Below are 24,645 nucleotides of genomic sequence, written 5' to 3'. Positions count from 1 at the left end.
CACACACGAATGTGTGACGAATCTACAGTGACTATCTACAACAGAGGACAATAGGATATTGTATACAAAATAGATTAACTAATTTTTCTTGAATTACTAACTTCTCAAACAAATATGTACAGTAAGTATTTGCAGTTTTGGCCAAAAACAAAAAAAAACTAACTCTGAGAACAGTATTTGCTTGCTAACAGACATTTGAAATAAAGGCAAGAAGAAAAACCAAAGAGACCCTTAAGAACAAAAAGAAAAAATGTTAACTAAGGTTCAGAGTCAGCAAATCACTACATACAGTAAACCACTTACCTTAGATTTTTCTTAAACTGGCAGGAAGTCCGTCAAACTACCTGAAGCACCAAATATTACCATGATTAAGAAACATTTCTTCATAACAAAAGTTTGGGGTGTGGGGGGGATAAAATCCAATTTCAGCTAATCATTGGCTCTAAGATGCAAATACAATGTTCATTGCACAACCTCCCTCACCTCATCACTCTGACCTCTACAGAAACCTTCTTACTTACTGTATATAGGCCTCCATCTGATTTATCTATCTATATGGCAAAGCTGTTGGCCTTCCAAACAAACTGGTTAAAGTCAAAATATTAATAAAGATTCATTTCTTAATCACAGTAATTGAATTTGTCCAGATCTTGTGAAAGACTTTTGTTGTCCAGATCTGGATACTAGTAATGTAATTGAATAATTGAAAGAAAAATCATTTATTTCATCTACTGTTGGTTGCACAAACAGTAGTCAAGGAAAGTTGAAATGTTTGTCCTTATTGACAAATACTATGAATTCTAAGATGTAGAAAAGTATTCCCTGATGAAGAAAATGTTTACATTTTAAATTTAATAATGGAATATAATACAGCAGAACTGTCATTAGAAAGAAAAGTAATTTAAGCACTCATGAGCAATTGAACACTATCTTTCAGTCATGCTTAATGGAAAAAAAGGTTTGCACTCAATTGTCATAAAAATAAAGTCAAAGATTTAATGACTATTTGAAGAAATGAAAAAATGCATTAATGACAGTGTAGACGGCAGGGGGAAAGTCTAAGTACATTAAAAATTGATCAATCATAACTAAGATTAAATAATTACCCACAAAAATTAGTTCTTTTTTTATTACACTAAAGGACATGAGTTCAAAAATGCTGTGTGTATGTTATAGTGAGACAAACTGGCAATTGATTTTTGTCTGAGAAACTAAGAACATTTATTACAACTCATCCCATATTGCATATGGACATGACGTTTGCAAGAGAAGACCATGTAGCCAATGTATTGTAGCTTATTTGATTTTAAGAAGCTATTGGATCCACGGATCTCATTCAGCCATTTCTTGAAAGAAGTGATGGTAACTGAGCAGTGTAATCCATAATTTTAATCAATCCAGAATTATTTTAATCAATTCCTCAACCATTTGTGCAAAAAAAAAAGATTTAAAACGCACCTACTGTATTCGTTTCATCTTGAGTCCACTGGTCCATGTTTCACTGCTAATTCTGAAGAAATCCATTAAGTTAACTTTGTCAATGGCCATTAGGATTTTGAATCCTTGAATCAAACCCCTTGATCTTCTTCTTTGTTCAATACTTAAAAGGTTTAGTTCTTTATTCTGTCAGTCTAGGATATTCCTTTAATCCTAGGAATGTGTCTTGTTGCTTGTCTCTGGGGTGAGTTTAGAGCAGTAATATTTTTTATCATGATGGCCAGAATTGTACACTATTCTAAATGAGGTCTTACAAGTACAATGTATAATTTGAACACCTCTTAATTTAAATTATGTGCTTCTAACTGCATAGCCTAACACACTGATTGCCTTTTTTCTTGTTTCTACATATTATCTAAAGGATAAAAATTGTCTCAATATAAAATCAACCAAAATAAAGTATTTCAAAACCAGTTTGAAGCTCATTATTTCCCATTATATACTGTATTTGCCGTTTACAGTATGTTTTTACTACCTGCATGTAACACTTAATGCTTGTCTATATCATACTGTGTATCATTTTTCAGGTTTTGAATTCTGTCTAAATTATAATCATGCATTAAATAATTCGATAAAGTTATATTGTGTGCAGAGTTAAAAGACACATCGAACGTACCAGTCTAGGTATAAGAGAGAATACCACATTCAATAAGCAATTTAAGTCATTTGCTGTTTAAAGTTAGCTTGGTTCTGCTAATACAAGTAGCCTTTCAACAGTTCAGTTGTTTCAGCATAACATTCTTTGTGCATACTAACTTACAGTGCAAGCCAGCACAGATTGTTAAAACTTCATATTAAAAGATCACTTCACTGTTATAAAGTATACTGTAATTCAACATTGTTCTTGATTTAAAAAAAAATCAGTATTTTAACTATTGCAAAAAAATACAGATTTCTTTAAGACATTAAGAATTCGGTCTTATCAAAATCATATTTGCTAAAACCTTAGTTTTGAAAATAGCTAAACATGCTAAAGGAGGCAACACTAATTATGCGGTATGTAAATATTATGCTACTTATGCAAAGAAATTACAAAAAGTATAGAAGAATTGTATTAAAAAAGCTACATCAAAATTATTTCCAAAGCAGCAGAAAACTGTTACAAATATAGCTTTTACCTTCAATACTTATTAACAAATAGCTAAAAGTTAACCAGAAGTAAAATAATAAACAATCTGTGGAATCCCGATAAGTTCTAGCTCAAACAAACTGAACTATCTTGCAGAGTTCTTGAATATAACATCAGTTGTTAAAGTGTTCTGGATCTTAGTGCAATTTCCTGTATTCTATTGCACGTTTTTATAAAATAAAGCTCAATTACTGACATCATTAAACAGAGAAAGAAAGCTATACTGCCCCAAAGAAGGAGCAGTACACGAAAATGCAATAAATAATTCAATATTTGAGATATTAGAAATAAACTGAATTTATGCTGAAACAAGCCTTACCAATAAAGTGTATACTCATCAAACATACAAATCTTCAAGTTCTACATCTCACTACCCATAATATCTCACTGGGATATGCAAATTAAATCTGCAAAGCCATGTTCACATTGTTGATGATGATGGATTCTTTCGTTGCTAGGCAGTGTTGTCTGGTGCAGCTGCTGTTTAAAATCAATTACAGAGTTCCATAACCCTGATCCATTTGCTTTGAGCTGGCATCATTCCACATGGACATCATGTTCTCCATCTTTAACATTATAATTGGCATTGTGATGTTTCTGAAGTGCACTAATGGCTATTCTCTGAATTCTACCGTAGCCTGCTGCACCTTGTTGGGATATTCCAACTTGAAAGAATATTTAGTACTTGACTGTAGTCACTTATCATGGCAAAATCTTGACATCTTGAAATTATGCAGTCTGCCCCAATTAATGCATGTTTTATTAAGTAAATGAGTCTACAGTTTACACATGCAACCTAAGAACTAATGTCAAACTTGAATGTTTTGTCTCCAGTTTTCATGTGAAGTAAATATTTGGTCATGGTACATTTTCAACATAAAGTTGACCGTTTTGTCCAGCTACATCATATGGAACCCTTTGACTTGGGATGTTGTGCAGCAAATTAATGTATTTTCTTTTTGTTTTTGCAATGGACCCTGTTACATGCCCCAAATCTGTGAGCTCAGCTTCAATTACTAGTCAGATTATGACAGTATGTTGAAGATTCCCAGTTGATGCTGTTGAGCAGGAATTATTGTCCCAGACTAGACCTCTGGCAGTATATTTGGCTAAATCTTTCTTGCATAATCTTTCTGATGGGGTTGCAACTATCCCATTAGCTTTGTACTTCTTCATGATGGTCACCACAAAAGTTTCCCTGTGATGGAAAACCACTGAATGTCCAGCTTCCTTTCATACCCAGTAATAGTCAAGATGGCATCAAGAAGTGACTAAACTTTGTGAGACTTGTGAAACTATTACTTTCTAAAGTATTAGAGGATTAAATATGCAGCATTTCATTTTAAGATGTTTACAGGGAGAAAGTGAAACAACAAATTGTAAGAATATGCAATTATTTTGAGCATATTGTGAAACACTTAGGGGAAGATTGTTAAATTATTTTATTTTGCTTAAGTTGGATGTTCACAACACTAAAACTCCAAGATCCAAACAGAAATAAGTAAATAACTGGAATCTGCAGGACCTCATCTATTGTGTGCCTGAAACAAAATACAAGCCAAAACCACCCAAACAAAAGGAAAACCTAGCTAGCATTTTTTTTTATTGGTTTACTACAAGCAGCTGGGAAGCTAAATTGTATACCAGCATGTAAAATCTACAAGACAATACAGAAAACAAATGCTTTACCAGATGGTTCCTTTCAATTCTTCAGTTTTTCTTTTCTCCCTTTTCCAATCAGGGTCAAAATACAGGGCAAGTTTCCCTGCACAGGAATAGGTCAGGTTTCCAAAAAATCTAGTTACTTCTCTCAAAAACATTTCGGGGTTTGTTTTCACGGGTAAAGTAAGGTAAAAGGGTTCATCTGGGAATTATTTCCTTTCCTGACAACTCCATTACACTTAGTCTGCTAGAATTATATCTGCCCTCTACATTTTTTCTCCTTACAACGTTTTCATTTACTTGCATTTTTTCTAAAACTGACTTTTAGTGACATAGTATCTGGAGAATTAAAACATTTTGAAACTACTGTATTTACTATTTACCTGTTGTGTTTCTTGACCAGATAGTGGTACCTGTAGTTAACTTTATACTTTAACTTTATTCATGCACAGGGTGCAAAAGGAGCTTGGTTTTTGGAATGTCACACCGTGTTGGTAATATGTATTTAATCAAATGTACAGCATACAAATGAATACAAGAACGTGGCCATTTTCTAAACAAAACAGTGATACAACAGTAATACTGACAACAATGCCTGAAATTTCCTTTCAGCTTGCAGAACATCACAACAATCACTATAGAAGCACAGCCATGGAGCTACAGTATCAATTCTGATGGTGAAACTGTGTTAAAAGCTAACGTTCACTTTGGGGAAAAACAAAATTACCCATTCTCTGGGACACCTTAAATAGGTGAATAATATGATTCCCCCCCCCCCCCCCAAGTAGAAACACCCACTAAGGGACAGAGTGGTACTGTACATTTGTAATATTTAGAAAGGCAACATTCTTAAATGCTACAATATACTCAAGACTTCCTACCTCAATTATAAAATTACTTTATATAAAATACACTTAAAACCCTACAAATGCTACTAGTTCCAGCACATTTATTTGTTGCACTTTTAGTGCATCTCAGTATACTATGGTAAGCTCTTTTCTAATAAAACCAAATTATATTTATTACAGAAAGTAAACTATTATGTCAGCATAGAAAAAAACCTTTTCTAACAAGCTTCTTAAAATCTCATTCTCAACTGCAGCCTACATAATGTTGTTTAAATGTCATTTTGTAAACAGAGGCTTATATTCCCTTGGATAAACAGAATTTTGCACACTTTAGCAATACTCTGGATGTCACAGTAATTACTGTCTGGACAACTTTATTAAAGTTTTATGATGGCAAATTATGTTGGTTCGCCATATGTATACAATTCATTTTATTTGCTGATATTCTGTGGTTTATAATGCTTTGCCATATCTCCCTATGATTCAAATGGCTTTTTCCATGATATACCACATAATACAAAAGAAACAGACAGCATTTGTATGGTTATAATACCTCTCAGTATATCAGAAAAGTTCTGCAAAGAAATGCTAAATCTTTAGGACTCACTATTTTGTGAAGCCTCATAAACAGTACCTCTGATATATTGCAGAGAAAAGTCTTAAATATCACATTTGCCTTCTTCCAACAAATGTGGAGTAAGCTTTGAGAAAGACCATCTCCATGGTGATATGGCAAAACAGAGGTCAGTGAGACCACTGCTCAACAGAAATGGTAATTGAATTAATTTCTGGGAAAAGCATTTTTCTGATATGATGCACGATAAGAGACTATATTGAGATATGATGCTAGAATTTAAATAGAAAAAACACCTATGTGATTTATAAATGAAGTGAGTGAAGGAAAATTAACTTTCTGCTGCAAAACTGAAAATATATTTTCAGAAACATTCTGATTAAATTTGAGTCTTTTCTCAGAAGTGAGTGAGTATTTGACTTAAAAGCACTTCTAGGCTTTGTGACTAGAATACAACTGAATTCTCCTTGTACATAATATCTGGTTAAAGTAAATGTATTTTTTTGCAGGTATAAATGCTGTATATTCAGTGCCATTTACAGTATTATATACCCCTATATACACATTATATTTACTGCATATCATAAAAGAATGTTGCCAAATAACTAGGGACTGCAAAACCTATTGATTACTAGCACTACTGACTAAAAAAAGAATAGTGATGCTTCGGTCATAATATAAAATAAAGACAACATGTTTTCTTCTGTTCCATCTGCATCCTGACATAAAACAGTTTTCCTTCTATTTAAGAATTGAATTCCCTGTCTGAATCATTGCTTTAATTAACTCCGTTACTGTGCCTACAGTGGTCTTTGATTGATGTCAATGTCAACGTCAATATACAGTATGCTGAAGCTTTTGTGGAATTATTAATTATCTAAGGAAAAAAACAAATGTGATCATGAGGATGCTTATGACAGACTTTGACTTTCAGCAGAGGGCTGGCTTTGACCTGCTAAGCTATTTCAAAAGTCTTCTTAAATTTCAGAAGATCTCAGGATGAGATTTACAATGACCTTCCTACTGAGGCAATTTCCATTTATCAACATTTAATCTGAAAAAGATTGACCATGTACAGTACATTAGGTCTGGGTGGTGAATTTCATAATGCTTTATTTTAGCCATGAATAAGGGATTTATTTGTGACATTTACATCTAACATGTAACATTTGAGATACCAGTCAGGCCTTTTGGTGACAGTTATAATGGTATCCTTTAAGTCACATATTGAAAGATAACGAGTTGAGTGCTAATAAATACAAATATAATGTGCATATACAGTATAGAGCATAAAAAATATGCTTTTTATAATTTCTTGTATGTTGTATTTATCAGCAATGTTGGACATCATGATTTGAGCTAAGAGAAGTAAGCCCTTAATGGTCTATTTTTACTCTGCTTTTGCAGAGTCCCCTGAGCGGCTTATTTTCTTAAACGCAATAAGTAAAATATCACCAAATGAGTTTTTAACGTTTCTGGTAACCATAACAGTTCTGTCTCTTCTAGACTCATACTATTTGATTTTAAAACTTTGCCTTTGCTTAGCCAGAGGCATTTTCTGAGTTTTTTTTTTTCTTGGAATCACCTGAGTGAAACATTTATATAGTATCTCATCCATTTCCCTTACATTTAAAAAGTTCTCATTATTGCAAGTGTTTAAAAATACAGTATGTACTGTAAGTACTGTACCTAATGCTGAGGTATTCACATTTCAAGGAAACCATAAACAAGGAACAGATGGAAAAAGATAGAGAATAAATAATTTAGAAAATGTCTGAAAAAGTTGCCACTCCTTCCCTGAACTATGAAAAAAAGATTAAAACCAACAAATGTAAATGTTGACAAAAATGTTTATTGATATGACACGAAATAAACTAAAATAAAGCATTTTAAAGCTGAAGAATTTGAGTCTTGTAACAAAATATTTTGTGTATGGATCAAGAAAATAATTGCAATATTTCATAGAAACCCATTGAAAAGCAAATAGTTACAGACTCGTATCTTAGAAACTACTTTTCAGACTAAATCTAGCTTTTCAATCTTTAGAAAATACTGAAATGTGATTGAAGATCTCTGTTCCTGATAATTTAGTTCCTGTATTCTCATGAATGTGATTTCCATGCAACCAAAATGTTTGCAGAAGACATGCTTGTACTGTATATGGTATTGTAATTTTACACCACCTGTTGAAATATTTGTCATTGATGTGAATCTTATACATAAAATTAAGATATATAAATATTAACAAACATCCTCATGCAAAGCAGTATGAATTGCTTCTTACATCCGTTATAGTTGTTTTTATATCCATTTTTGAAAATTGGATGTGTTTGGGACTTGCTTATACTGTTAAACTTTAGTCATTTCAGTAGTAACTTCATGAATCTTGACATTTCATCCATCCCATTACATTCTTGGAAAGACCAATCATCTCCATTTGCTACACAAAAATCTTATGGTCCGTACCATGTAGTACTGCAACCCTCCTTTGATACAGATGCAGCCATTCAAACTTCACGGTACAAGCACGTACTGCACGCAACTACCCACAAGCCACCGCGGCGTACCGCAGTACGTGATTGGCTGGCCAAAATGACCGACAGGGTCACTCATGGCGCATTGGTCAGTAGTGAAAAGATTTAATCTCTTTACTGTGTACATTTTAATCCTCTTAGTATTGAATATTTATATGGAACTTTATAACTAAAGGGAAATTTTAGTAGCTGAGCATAAAAAGAAGAGGAGCATAACGCATCTGACGGTCATAAACGATATTAATTTAGGACCATAAACATTATGTAAACTGTATATAGCTGGTATTGGTATTTTAAAGATAAAATACACACCAGTATTCCACTTTCTTCCTAAACATTTTAAGCATCAAAGTCTTACACGTGGTTATTTTGGAAACGTTTTTACGTGCTCCTTCTGACCACATTAAGTTTATATACTTTGTGAAAACTGATAGTTTTAACCTTTTTCAAAAGTGTCCCTGATCCATTCACTAAGAAATGGGAGGTATTTGAAATTGTTGCACTGTGATATTTAGTAGGATCTACAGAAGAGCAAGAAAACAAAAAAAAATCCAGAACGGTGAATGCTAGAAAACCTAGTGACCCAACATATTAAAACTTATACAATAGGGGGAAAAAAGTATTTATATATACAATCTTATACAATGGTTCTTATGATTCCCCCCCCCACTGATTTAGGAGCTCCATGTGACCTGATGAGTACCTCAGGTTTGTCTAGGTTATTGTACAGCTGGCCTAGTGAATGGCTTTGATAACTTTTGTTTTCCTGATGGCTTTATTTATTTCCAAGACATTTTCCACAGCCAGGTGTAGAATGGTGATAAAAGCACAAATGGGATTTATTTGTACAAATGCCATTATCCCCAGGGTTTAGGTTTTATATAAGAAAACGAAGCATACAGCTTACTCTGTTTAACCCCTGGGAATGTTATCATCTCTCCGACAAACCCAGCAACAGTTCCAGCTCTCAAATGTCACTGCTACTGATTTGTATTGTCGTCATTTTGCTACAGTGCCTCACAGTTTTCTGCAGATGCACTCTGAATTAATGCATTACGGAAACTGTTACTCTTTCTATTTTATTATCTCAGTCCTGATAATGAGAAGATGCGTTGGAACACCTGGATGTTGTTTTAAAATTCAAATTCATCAGATAACTGGAGAATGTTCACATTTGCTTCATCTTCTCCAATGAAAAACGAAGAAAAAACTTTACATGCACATTCAAAAATGTAATGACAAAAGCAGATTGGGGCCTAGTTACTGAGGCCATGATGCTCAGGCAAACTGGAAAGTGAAACGCAGAATTTTGTTTCTCAATTCCCAATATTGTACACAGGCCCTCTTATCTTACAATCTGAGGCAAGTAACAATACATGGCTATAAACAAATGCACACCTAGACAGTCAAATGGCTAAATCTACAAATACAGTTGTGTTCACAATATTTCTTTTATTAGATAATATTGTTATAGACTTCTACATACAGTAGATACAGAATAAAACAGTGTATGAGGTAATCAACAGATAGTCAGTTCTGGAATGAATGATTAATTTTTTAAGGGAAAAGATGCATATGCATTTTAAATGAAAATGTATACATTTATAAAATCACCCATTTTCTATTACTTCCTAGTTTAATGAAAGGTTGTAGTGTGGCATTGTCACACATCCCTCAGGAGCTCCAGAATGGGATGCCATTTCATTGAAGGACACACACACATGGATTGGACAATTCAGAGATGCCAACTAGTCAGCATATCTTTGGACTGTAGTAGTAAACCAAAGCATCTGACAAAATCCCATGTGAGGAACATTCAGACTTTACACAGAAGTCACCCCAGGTTGGAATCAGTAGCAGGACCCAAGAACTTTGGAAGGCAGGCAGACTACTACACCACCCAGTTGAAACAGTAACATGTAACACTGAAAACTGAATACTATGGGTTTTTTTTTGTTTGTTTGTTTCATTTTGCTATAGTTAAAAGGAATGGATTTTCCTTGCTTTTGTTGTCTTACTGTAAGTCTCCAGTGAGTCAGTGTCATATTTGTGTCATTTGTCATATTTGAAATACTTTCATTTCAAAGTGGCAGCATATAATTATGCTTTAAGGCTGTCATGCAAATTAACTGTAATTTATCATTTTTAAGCACAATTTATTTTTTCAATAAATAAAATAAGGCTTCATCTAACCTCTCACAGGAAGCTATTGTCATATGAGCCACTCAAGTATAGCTTAATGCACAACAGCATGGTTTATGCAAGTGAAAGAGTCCATTTGTTTCCACACTATTATGATACCTGTTAAGGTTTTTATTGGTCCACTTTATATATTTTAGAGATATTAGATTGGTTTCTTTACAAATTCTACATTACTGAATTGTTCAGAATCATTAGTGGTTAAAGAGATCAAGATCAATTTAAACTGCCTCCATTTGTCAGCATTCAGGACATTGCATCCTTCCACCTACCATATCAATGTCATCGGTGTCCTTACAGCTGCTGTCTGGTTAAGAGGTTTCTGCGTAACCTATCCTGATAATCACTTTGGAGCTAAAGAACACCAATAATTGCTTTTGCATTTTTAGACATTTAGGTACCTTTTTGTTTCAGGGGTTATGAGGGGGGAAAAAAAAAAAAAGTGAAGTTTTGGGCAGCAGTCTTCACACCAAGTACAGATGGTGGAATGGCCAGTCACCATCTACAGTATAGAGAACTGAAGATTTGAGAAGTATTGTTTAAGGATCAAACTAGGTAAATCTGAAAATTATTCTCATACCCATTATGCCGTAATAAAAAAACATTGCTAATATACTGTACAGTGATTTTGTACTTTTTTTCTTCATCACATTTTTCATTAATGGGCTGTCAAAGTTTAAAAACCCTATCTGTATAACAGAAATTTAACATTTGAGAACAAAAAGCAGCTATATAATAATTTAAATTTAATGAATATTAAATATTGAATCATTTCTGTTTCAAAGGTAATGTTAAAATGCACAGGTAATACTTTCACTGTATTCATTTGCTGTGCAGGGTTTCTGAAACAGAAGATAATACATGCAGCCATTGTTTTTAATCCATTCTGTATGTTAAAATAATTGACAATTTGTACTTTAACAAAATTTCAAAAACTGCTGCAATTTACAGTAGTGATCCATTACTTACCCTACCTTTGCCAAACATATTAAGCAAAATGCTGACACTTGTCTCAATTTCCTTGATTGTTTGTTAGGTATGTTGATTTGTCCATTAACTTCAGGTTTTGAAAAGTATCTCAAGTTATTTTTTAATTTTGTGAAAAGGTAGAAAGCTGAAAGGAGATTGATGTTTTGTCATTTTATTTCTATATGCACAAAGGATAGACATTTTTCAAAAATGCAACTAAGGAAACTTAATTCAACTACTCTGTAGTGAGCATTATACGGTAAGTAAAGCAAGAAAAAGTAGAAAATACAATAAGCCTCTTATGGGAATGTTAATCTAGTCAGAGTACTAGAGGTTTTGACTTCACACCTTTCTTCACCCCTCTCCACTTTGCACTTCCTGAGTGGCCTCTCCCTTTAAATGGCCAGCTTTTGTTCTCCTGTGCCATTTAAGCTTCACAGCCAAAACGTTGCATTTCCTTTCTTTTCTGCATGGAATTTAGAAGATAAGGATGTCAGGATACTTTCTAGTATCATTACCATAGACAGTTGTCCAGTACAAAATGCAAGGCTTGTACAAATGTCATTTCTTTGGGATAGGACACATTTTAAAAGCTTGGCAGTAATGTTTACAGCACTTTTAAAAAAAATCAGGATTTGTTTGTTACTTAATGAGAGGTTTGTGATTTATTGTAGAAGATTAGTATTTATTTTAATAAGCACAAATGTAGGAGTTGATGGATTGTGGTCAATTGCTTTAATTGTTTAAATCTGTGAAAGCTGTAAAACTGAACTTTCTTGAAGACCAATTAATTTCACCAGGAATAACACCACCCAAGAATTAAGCATATTGAAAGGTTTATAGAGTGTTTTAGGCATGGTTAATTTGGCTTAACACACCTGGCTGAGGGCCAACCTCCTGGCCATAAAACAATCAGGCTGGGACCCCCAGAGGGAGTGAGGAGTGACCAAGGGGCAGCTGCAGAAGTGGAGATGGGGAGGAGGAGGAGGAATGAAAAAGATGAATGTGAGGCAGACGGAGGGGATTACATACACTGTAGTATTTATAGCTTTTATGTGAGGAAATGACATCAGGATTATAAATTACTGACAGCTGAGGCTGATTGAACTTAGCTGTTGTCATCCCTCCCAAACTTTCATTATAGACTCCGTTTACTCAACAAAAATTTAGTCAGTGAAGCCTGTTATTTTAAATGGTCCCAGAGAAGGAATGTTCTTTATATTTAAAAATTTCTAGTCTACAACGGGACTTTTCACATTTCATTGTAATGAAATGTTATGCCCATCTGCACCAGTCCTCTCCCATTAAAAATACAGAATATTATAGCATGTAATGACATTCAGCTGGGAAATGATTTTCCCATACAATTTAACTTCAACAGCAATTAAAACAAGGATTATACCCAAGATTTTCAGACTTAGTTTCAGTGTTAATTGACAGGGCTACAGACTTCAAGATCACCAGCTGTGGCTACAGTATACTGTATGTCTATATGTCAGTGCTTAAGGAGAGATTTTTCCAATGAACTGATATCATGAAAATACATCACAAACTTGATTTACAAAAATCTAGTAATGCCACTTATTCATTTTATTTTGTGTAATGGGTTGCTTTGTGACTACTGTGATCAACATCACTATTATTGTCTTATAACATTTATCTTTAGATGTGTATAAATTGATTGCATGTAATATAAGGAGGTCATTTGAACCTTTTGGGAGAACAAAATGATACCATTATAAAGGAGCTTCACTGGAACCTTCTGACAATGTGAGGACATTTTTTGCCAGTTTCACAAATAAAGTTCAGACATTTCATTTAAAAACATATGTATACAGTTTATATATTTACATTCTGCTTACTAAATCATTTAAAAGTTTTCTTAGATGTACAACAATTTTTCACTAAGGACCACTGTAAAAACCATAGATGAGGCTGTAGAAGGCTGCACTTTAACTCTGTCTTTTGCATAATCACTATACTAATCTGACTATAAGCTTTTCATTGGATATAGTATTAGCATTTCCAACTTACTCTTTTTACCAAGGTCTTTCTCTTATTTCTTTACTAGGCATACCTGTTTTTAATCTAATTTAATATAAACTAACATTTTCTCAAGAATAATTGGTTGGACCTGGCAAACAAACTAAAACCCAGTCAAGCCTTCCAGAGCCTAGTAAAACTCAGGACATCCTCTGCTACTTTACATCTTCTTCAGTTTAGCTACTTTTCAAGCTCGCCACATCCCACTGTTATCCAGTCTAGTTAGGGTCTAGTTACCCATCTATCAAGTCCTCACTCATTCTCACTCCCAGTGATCCCATTTGGTCAGAGATGCTCCTGAACAACAAACACAGATGTCTCTCATGTGGCAGTAGTCAGTTTAATGTTTCCCTGCTGGATTTTAGGTACAGACCAAATATCTCATAACCGGCTGCTCTTGTATAAGCCTCTTAATTATATTCAAATGCATGGCTAATACTGTGTATAGCTTACCCTACTCATGGAATTCCATTGACACAGAGTGCTCTTAACTCATTTAGCCTAAGGATTTCTAATTCTGCAGCTTCTTTCAATTAAGTGTCCTTCAAGCTGAAGGCCACAGAACTAAAGATGTTTTAAGCTTCAAAAGTGGATTTCCTAAGTGGCCATCTCCCACTGCATCACACTCACTCTGTTGGTTAGCTATTCAGCCTTTGTGTCCATGAGTGCTTCATTTTAATCTTGTGATAATTTTGAAAGCTGAGCTACACACCTTTGGTTTTGACCAATTTTTTGTACAGAACATTGCTTGCTCCAATCTGCAATAAACAGTTGCAAATCTTTTAGAAATGCAATCTAAAAAACAGTAAATACCCATTGGTACCATGTAAGGCAGATAGTTCATATAAGAGAATTCCTGCACCATGAGCTGTAATTGATGCAATTCAAATATCAATGAAGTTTCTATGGCCACCTGTTACTGTCATTTTCAGATAGAAAAGCAGACAGTAACAATTTTGGGGAGGATTAGAACTCAATCCTTGTAGCATGTAAACCAAATGAGTGTGAATGCAACTTGTTTCAGATTGATAAATTCAAAGATGCATTTCAAGTGCACACAAGATAATACATTTAGCCCCTAGTAATAATAAAATATTAAGATGAAGATGTAAAGAAAAGATGGATTGAGTAGTCAGTTATCCAAACCCCTAATTCTAACCCCTCATAAAATATTTGCTGTGAGTTGTGCTTAACCCTTATATTACTTCATACTGTATGTACAGTAATCTTACAACTTAGTACAGAAACATCCCCAATCAATATCTAAACCAATCAATGGTTCCAGTGTAAATAAATAAACTAGTGCAGGTTGATGATGATGCCAAAGCAGAATGATTAGAAAACACTATAGAAGCAGCAAAAGAAATTCAAAAATATTCAGATAAAATTCAAGATGGGGCAAACACCTGGTATGTGACAATAAAAACTTAGCTTGAAGATGCTACTTCTTAAAACTGACTGCATAAATCATCACTCATTTTGTAATATTGGGTAAAATGTTGGTCAATACATTTAAAAAAAATACATTACCTCTCAGGAATGAAAACTAAGGAGAACAACCAGATGCAGTATATCACTTAATGAAGTGTCTAGATAGAAGGCCTTAAAGAACTTGAACTTTAGTCTTGATTTGGAAAATACTACATGGAGACTAAAGTTCATATTCTCAAGATCTTCAAGCCCAGTGACGTCAAATCAAATAACTTCTTTGGAATCAACAATGAAATGAAAACATCATTGGGAGCCATGTGAAACTGTATTTAAAAATGACAAAAGGAGGCATCTTTTACTCAAAGAGTTGTGGACATGTAGAACAAGCTACTTTCTATAGCCATGTCATTGAAGTAGATGCCCTGACTCAGAATTGTGGCGATATTCAATTTGTTTAATCACTGTTACCAAAAAAGCTAGATGGGTTAAATGAAATCCTTTCATTTGTAATCTTTATGTTCCTACGCTAAACATCATGGGTAGTACTGTAGTATTACAAGGGGTTACTTAGAGTAGGCTGAGCTGTGCTTAAAGTGCTTCAGGTATAAATAGTATTTCACCAGGTGTTTCCACATTTTGAGGTATCCTTACCAAATGTAATTAACAGATGTTTTTTTATAACATTTCTCTTGAGAGTGCTGGAAAACCTGTCATGAAATCTGTTCACATAGGTTAAAATTCAATAGATTTAGTCTCACTCTGTCAGAACAGCCTATTGCACAGGCATTCACATAAGGAGTTTTATTACCATCACTAATGTGCCAAAATCTGTGGCTATATGAAAATTGACCATGTTTGCTTGGAAGACATTAGAATTCTCAAAAGCAGTACTTGTTTGAATAAAATACATTTAAAAGTTGAACAAGGTTTATATTATACATGTTTCCGTGTTGCAGAACATTCTTCTCTAAATAATTACATACTGGTAGGTACATCTGTCTCCACAGAATCATCTGGTTTCATTCCTAATCCTCCCAATCCTTTAATTTAAGTATGGTACAGTATTGGCCAAATTGAACAAATTAATAACTGCTCCAAGATATCAACCAATTGATTTATAAATAGCGAGTGCTTTTATATAGATGCACAGTATGTATTAGTTTTAGGCATCTGCTACAGCCGATTTGTAAAATCACAATAAAAGAAATGCAGTATCACCGTAACCTTATATGATCCTTCCTTATTTTAGAAAGCTAAATACTTTACCAACAACCCCTTTAGCTAAATGCCACATTAGTTCTTAAATGTCTTGTGCTAGACCACAAAGTCAATATGACTCAAATTCAAAATATAAAAACCAAAACATTCCTCATATGATACTTATAAACCTTTTTACATTCTCTACACTGATCATTGTTTATTGTAAATGCTCTGTAGTGGGACTGGGGAATGAAAACTATGCAGGAAATATTTAATTGAATCTTACAAATCAGATATAAATTGAGTTTTTAGCAGTGCATACAGTCTTTCAGTTTCCTATTCATATTGCAGGAGGGTGACCTCCATGTGAAGGCTTTATTTTCCAACATGAAAGAACCCCTAAACAAAAACTGAAATTGTAAGGAAAACCAGGATGTTTCGAACACTGTACTGTGTTGACCTTGACTCCATTGCAACATTATTGAATTTACTTGTTTGGAGATTAACAACAAGTCCAGCAATAACAAGAAATATCAGAAAATTGAAGGATTTGACTGAGTGGTCCAAAAATGATACTGTGATATGCCTATAGCTTGGTTGAAAAACACTGGTCTCTAATGGACAGAATTGAAAGTTTTAAAAGTTTCTCAATATCTCCATTAGTCAATTTCTAACCACAGCTTTCAGTTCAAGGTTGAGCTGGAGCTTATTCCGGCAAGGCAGGATATACCCTGGATGGGACACCAGTCCATCACAGGGCATACACACTCAAATGCCGAGAATTTTACCTAGTAGCCAATTAATCTACCGGCATGTTTCGGAGAACCGGAAACCCATCCGCACATGAGAACATACAAACTCCACAGAACTAACACCCCATGTCCAGAATTGAACTCAGGACAACAGCACTACAAGGCAGCTATGTTACCCACTGCACCACCATGCTCTCCTTCTCCACATTTTTATCAAAAGATCTTTGGAAAGTGTTTAATTTGTCCAGTTAATTAATAAACTTGGAATCATAGTTTGCATTGTTTCATTATTTTCACTCAATTTTCCTTCATTAAGCTAACAAATAATCCTGAGAGGACTATTTTGAAGTACACTGATTCTACTTTTCGTTCACAGAATCTGTATGTTTCTTATGCTCTCAAAAAGAGAACCAGGGTATTTTTCCTTTTTGCTGATAACACAATGCTTTTTTTTTTTTAATTGGGGCAAATGTTAATGCAGTTGAGATGAGTGAGCGCATGTTCATATATGTTTCTGATGTTAAATTTAGAATATTTAAGAAACTTTTTCCATTAAATAATTGAACAATTAACAGTGCAGCCAAGAACTGCAATTTACACTTTTTGTTCTATATGTTTTACCAAGATTGCCTGTATATTCAATTAATTCTTTGCTTTTATAAAAGTCACAGAATTTATTGGGTATTTTTTTATGGATAAAAGGGACTGTGATGAAAACAAATAATTGTCACTAGATACTCATGTTTGAGTACCTTTTCATCCAAGTCAGGGTTGCAGAGGGACTGTATCTTGGCTACCAATGGGCATAAGGTGGGATACACCCTAGATGAAAAGGCACACACTCAAGCATTCACACTAGGGCCACTTCTCCCAGAAGCCAATTAACCTACCAATATGTCTTTGGAATGTGAGATAAAGCTGGAGCACTTGGAGGGAACTGGAGCACCCAGACGAAACCCAGAAGAGCACAGGGAGAACACCCAAAATCTATGCAGATAGCACCCCGGGTCCGGAATTGATCTCAGGGCCCCAGAAATGTAAGCAGCAATACTTAACACTGCATCACCATGTTGCCCCTTGAGGAAAAGTGCCATATAGTAATAATAATCGCTTACACTTATATAGTACTTTTCTGGACACTCCACTCAAAGCACGTTACAGGTAATGGGGACTCCCCTCCACCACCCCCAATGTGCAGCATCCACCTTCCATGCAGAAAGCAAAAGTGATGGAGCATTTAATACATTAAGTTTCATTTGCTTTCATTTAACTAAACGCAAATGTAGGTGTAATCCTTTAATCCTTTGATGCATTTGATGCATCAGATTAACATTAGTTGTAGTGTTGGTTGAGCAGTATCCAGATTTAAAAGTGCTATGAAATTAGGATATTTATCCATGTTAAGTGTACTATGACACTTTTATTTACACAACTTATATACTGTACAGTACAGTAATTATTTTACTTCTATACTTTTAGGGTATATGAATACTATTTACAGTATATAATTATGCAGTTTGTGCATGTATTTAATACAAGATCATTTAATACATACATTTTCTAAACAATTATTTACTAACACATTGCTAAGAATAATGATATAATTATAAATTCTGGATAATTACACTAACAAGTCATGGGAAGCAAAACACACTGGATGAAGTTTCCAAATGAAAATAAGAAAAACTTATTGCAGTAACAGCCCATTACACCAACTGCACAGAACTGTGTTTAACCTTTAAAAAACTGTTTAGTTTAGTTCTATTACTGGTTTGATAGGTCAGGATGAATGGAATCATTTTACAGATTTGCTATTTGTTGTGCATTTGTGTTTACTATTCATGCATGTTCTGTGTTGTGTGTTAAACTGTGGTTAGCATTCTAATACATATAGCATAACTTAAGAGATCTATACAGGAGAGCTGAATAGACGCAATACATTAGGGAGACATCAAAACTGTCAACCAGTTTGGGGAGGGTTGTGCTTAACTGTAAGGGGGTGTTGCACCAAGACAGTTGGCTTCTTGAATCTTTAGTCAGAGCTTTACTTGTTTTTATAGCTTTTTGCAATATGTGGTGAAGAACTTTCTAGTTCAAGCTTACATTGTTACAGTTGCCTTTATCCAGGTATTGTCCTGGGATATGTACCTTCAAGTCATCATTCATTTATGCCTGGTTAGTTCTAAAGCCTCTTGCAAAAAAAAAAAATCCATTAACATCTTTAAATTATAGTGAAATAAATTAAAACAGTTTAGAAGACTTAAATGAAAATCACATTTCAAAGATGTAAATGAAGAAGCTTGTGAGACTTTTCTCTGTCACACCGAAACATCTTTTTAACATCTTTCACTCAAGTTTTCTTTCTAACCAGAACACATCATTCATAGAGCTCAGAGGAAGTGTGCACTTGGGTATACCACTACAGAAGTAGTTCAATAAGCTTCTCCTTGGCATTGCAAGATACCTAGAACACAAATGCAGATTTTCATTTCTGTTGATGTCTGCTTTCTGTCATGCTAGATGGCTTTCTGATTGAATCTTGCATTGCTGAGATGGTCTCTAATAAGAATAAAAATACTTTTTTTCTATTTTGTTTTCAGTCTGCTGCTTTCTCTATCCCTCAAGCTTAAATCCTTTGAAACTACATGTCCTTTCTGCTGTCACATTTTTCAATATTTTAGTCATCTGTGAATAGAAACACTAATCCTTTCTAAATAAACTAAATAATTTAAGTTAAATTTAGAATTAAACATTTAAAAAGGAAAAATGAAAATACTCAAATTATTTTTTTAAAATAGCTAACCCCAAGCAATGGTAACCTTTGTATTCAGGAAACGCATTATTCTTCATATGATTTTCATGTTTGTAATTTTTCATGGCTCACCTCACACAATTCAAGCCTTCAAGGCAAGTATACAATGAATCCTGTCAAAAGATAACAAGGCATTGTTTTATTAGATGTGGATTGAATTGGATTAAAGAAAGAAAAGGTTATTTTATAATATTGTGAACTGGAGATGAGAATTAATGAAACTCCATAATCAAGTATATAAGCTTTGTTTGCCAAATACTAGACAAAATTAAAGTCTCTTTCTCCCCGATACAGAGAAAAAAAGAGTCCCTAGTGTTCTGCCTAACAGAAACATACAGTAGATGATCCCTAATAAATTCTCTTACACTAGAATTCATTCTGGGAATAATGCTGTAATGCTTTCACTAAGCAATCTATGTATAATAAAAATATTTCACCATTCCACCCAAATATTCCTGGTAATGTCACTGCCAACTGTCCATTACAATTTAAAGTTTCCTTTATAAGACATTACTTACTTGAATTACCTTTACTAGGTTATTATATTTCTTTGCATAGTAACTACAGAGACACTACTTACACTGTACATGATTACTTTTAAAATATTTACTCCACTCCAAATGTCTTGTTAATTCTAAAAGGTAAATCATTCCACAGAATAATGAATATTTAGAGTATTTAGTACTCTAGATAGAGGTTTTTCATGCCCAAGAATTGAACAGTGTGTAACAAGTTCAGTCAAGAATGTTCAAGAGAAGAGTACTTTATGGCTTGTACTGCTAATTTTCCACATAACATGCTAATTTGTTTCAAGAATTGCCATTGGTTTACATTTTAAGTTACTATTAAAGAAACATTATCCAAGTTAGGTTAGCACAGTTTATGTCATGTACCACTATGCAACACTCAGTTTGGCTTATATTTTCTGAAAGTGAGTATCGGGTCTGTCCCTTATCTCTATACAGTTAATTTCCATAAGGAAAATTGTTATCCTTTTTTAAAACATGAAGGAATGTCATTGTACTACTCTACTAATTTGCAAAATTTGCATACTATTACCTTCAGTCCTCATTGTCTTGGTTATCTAATGGATGAATTGGTTCCTAAAATACATTATAAAATGTGAATTTTCCAAACTGCATGTTTTGAGAACCTAGTTGACCAAAGGCAGATTTGGTGACAGGTAAATTAGCAGAGGATTAAGTCTGATGTTATACTGTAACCATGACAATAATGGATGACAGAGAGGTAATTCTTAAAGAATTAAAATTTAAACATTTCATTTTGTTAGAGGTAAAACAAAAAACAGCAACAGGAAAGATTAAAAGAAGGCACTGAAATAGATTCATGGAAGCGAGTACAGTTTGTATACACGCAGATCAGTTTTTGTCTGGCAAATCATATTAAAATGCATCCCATTTGCACTTGGAAACAAACCACAGCATATTAAAAATATCCAAAACAGCCGGAATACTCTTCATGGTAATTCCAATCATTTGAATGTTGCATTAAAAGCTGTTGTACCATGCATGGAAAAAAAACAGTTATCTAATGATTTGGTCATATTTCTATGTTGTATAGGCTTAAAAATGGTGGGCTACAATTTTAACATATCAAAGTTTAGTAACTCATTCATCAATTATACCTTTTGTACAGTAAAGCTGTTTATCTTCTTGTTATCCGACAAGGGAAAAAGTTGTGCCACTGAAAAGTAAAAAAGAAAAGAACAATATTGAGGCAGTTCTGCCTTCTTCAGAAGTGAAGAAGAAAATCCATTTTCATTTTATCTTAGCCAGTCTAACCTAATCACAAAATTGCAGTGATATTTGAAAACATCATGTTTTTTGTTAGGCAGGTGGTGAATTGCAGTTCAGCCTCTTTTTGAAATTTGGAATTGAGAAAAAAAAAGTATGATGTATGATGCATCAGGTTTTTTTTGTGTGCTATATCAATTATTTGATAGGAGGATTATTTTTGGAGCAATCCCAGCAAGCATCTACCACAAGGCAGGATATGCCCAGGACAGGACACGAGTCCGTCACAGGGCACACATGGACCCAAACATGCACACACTCACATCAGGACCAATTTTCCCAGAATCCAATTAACCAACCAGTGTTATTGGACTATGGGAGGAAACCAGAGCATCCAAAGGTAACCCTCACATACACAGGGAGAACATACAGTATAAACTTTACATAGATAGTACTTCAGGTCTGGAATTGGATCCAGGGCTCCAGCACAGCAAGGCAGCAATGCTAACCAATGAGCCCATATACCATCCAGCTTTAATTACACAATATTTTCACCAACATAGAATCCAGTTATTAAAAGTTGAATTCTATGGCTATGCCTTCAGTACCTTATATTTGCATAGAGAAAGCAAGCAAGCCTTTGTGGGGATGCCACTATTGTACACCTATAAGAGCTAACCATTGTTTTACATGTTCTGTGCTCAACAGTGCCCTACAAACGAGTTACCACTGAACAGAGAAGCAGAGCATCTATCACTGGTATTACTGCAAACTTGCAGACACCTAAAACTCATAAGAGCAAGGCCCTAGTAGACTAATATTTAGCCTACTCTGGTGATGCCAATTAAATGCCGTTGCGTGAGGGTGCCTGGTAAACATTAGCTATTGACATTGCCCAAGCTCACAGCAGCAAGGAATTTACTACGCTGTAAATCTGGAATGTATTTATAGACTGAGTAGACAAATTGTGTACTGTATATTTATAAGAAGCATAAAATAACCAGTTCGCAAGGAAAAATTTCCAGTAACTAATATAAATGTAAAAAAACAAAATATACTGTAATAATCCAAACTAAAGTAAAATGCATGGATTACATATTAATGTTAATGTTTTGCAAAATTGTGGAGAGTTGGCAATGTGATAAACTGAAACCTTTAAGGTCTAACATCTGTTAAGAAATAGGTGCTCATAAATAATATTAACATATAGAGTACAAGAAATTTCACAACAGAGCCTGTGAGGTCACAGAAGAATTTAAAGTGGACTATTCCTGAGTAAATGCTTTAAAAGCAACAATAAATATTTAATTTGGAGTTCCATTGAAAGAAAATGGAATTTATTGATCTGTGTGCTTATATTGCCTGAAGTGAACATGTGGTAAGGCTCTAACAAACTAAGCAATATATTACATATTAGTTCCATGAAAGAGAACAATATTTTTCAAAAAATAATTTATGTTACTGCTTCATTTTTTTCTTAATAAAAGACAGCTACTGTATAGTTGCATTTAAGCATACTAAACTTAATATAACTTCTGTTCGAAACAAGTTTTCCAAAATCCCAACCCACAAAAATAAAGTATTCCAACCATGTGTCTTCAGGATGTTACAAGTTACTTGTCAAAGATCTATTTGAGTTTCAGTACCCTGGGAGTCTGTTGATTTGAAATAGAAACCTTCGGGTTAAGGGACACATGCAGCACATTGAATGGAATGTTTTACTTGGTTAGATAATGTAGATACATTTTATTCTCAAAGTAAAAAACACACAACCTGTTTCTTTGTTTAGCTTTCAAACTAAACATGTTACTTAGAGCACCCTATGCGCATTTTGTGGTTATTTAGTTGCAGTATGTGACACCTTCTAAAATTACAGTTAGTCACAGAAGTGGTAAAAGGAAATTATTAAAATAAATGATAGTGTTTTTTTCCCTGTGCGAGAGCGTGGGAATGCTGACATGCATATTAATGTCTTTACTGCTATGTAACGCTCTTTGTCCCAGCTGTCATGTTATAAACACTTGATCTACACCTCCATATATTTCTCATATTGCTTTCAAAAGGCTTCCTGTTGAATTAAGTGAAGCTTTATTTCAATAGTTATTCAAAACAAAATGATGTGTGAGTGTTTATATATACATATATACACACTGAAATGCTTTAGAAAATCACAATCCATATACAGAAACTCACCCAGTGTTAATTCAAAATGCAGAGTTGAAGTAACACTGCATGATTTGCTCTGTACCTTCTCACCTATGCTGATTAATTTATGCTTATTTTATAGCCATACTAACTGATTAGTCTGTTTGAGTATGACATTATGAGAGGCTATAATATGGCCAAAACACCCAGGTTCAGTATTTTAAATATTGTCACATGGCTTAGCTTAATGACAGAAGGTACTTTGGATTGTTGCTCAAGGAATATTGTAATGCCACATTCCAATGGCAATCGGATTAGATTATATTCCTCTACCTTCAGTATACTGTACTTACACATTAGCACTTGTGATTAATCCAGATCTAAACATTCACACTGAATTAAAGGAACATCATTCTGGTCCCTAGGTTAAGTCTCTCCTGTTTATACCATGCTATTTAAATGCTTTACCTTCTCTAGTTGCTAGACAAAGTTACCATCAATCACTCATGGCGAAGTCTCTACTGAATGTACTATATCCCATTTAAGGGATTTCTAGATTGTTTAATTTAGGATAATGTAACACAAATGACAGGGGGTAACATTTGTCTTAGAGAAAATGTTTGATGATGGAAAGGTATTACCAGGATTCCTGAATAAAATGCTCAGAGTGCAGGATTAGCCTCATAATCCAGATGACAATACTTTGAAAATAGCCTGTATTATTCACTGAATATTAGTGTTGAAGTCTGTTTCCTTGAATGAATATTACCATTTTAATTGGAGACTTATAATTTAAATTTAGAATGTATCAACATGTTAAATTCAATAATGCTGCATCATGTTGTTGCAGAATATTGTTTCCAAATGCATTCTAAATTCTTCAAAACAAGAAACCAAGATTTTAATTTACATCATACACAGAGACACAGTGATACTTAACTTATGGGGCAAAACAATGTTCAACATACTAGAAGAATTGAACTGTTCACTTTCTGATGTAACTCCTACCCCCTTACTACTACTCTGTAACTATCCTTTTGTTCCCATTAATGTCGGAATATTTTAAATTTCTCTCTCGCATCTTTTCAATGTGTAG

General features: G+C 34.0%; 1 long non-coding RNA gene across 2 annotated transcripts in view; it reads right to left on the bottom strand.

Annotated features, from left to right (window-relative positions):
- Nucleotides 1-24,645, bottom strand: part of LOC148657464 (uncharacterized) — a 120,840-nt gene that overhangs the window by 13,105 nt on the left and 83,090 nt on the right. The gene's annotated exons all lie outside the window — the stretch shown is intronic.

This window comes from Lepisosteus platostomus, chromosome 8 (assembly GCF_059453375.1).
Source record: "Lepisosteus platostomus isolate fLepPlt1 chromosome 8, fLepPlt1.hap1, whole genome shotgun sequence".
NCBI classification, from domain to species: Eukaryota; Metazoa; Chordata; class Actinopteri; order Semionotiformes; family Lepisosteidae; genus Lepisosteus; species Lepisosteus platostomus.
Note: the sequence above shows the minus strand (reverse complement) of the source record. Positions and strands in the feature narration are given on the sequence as shown.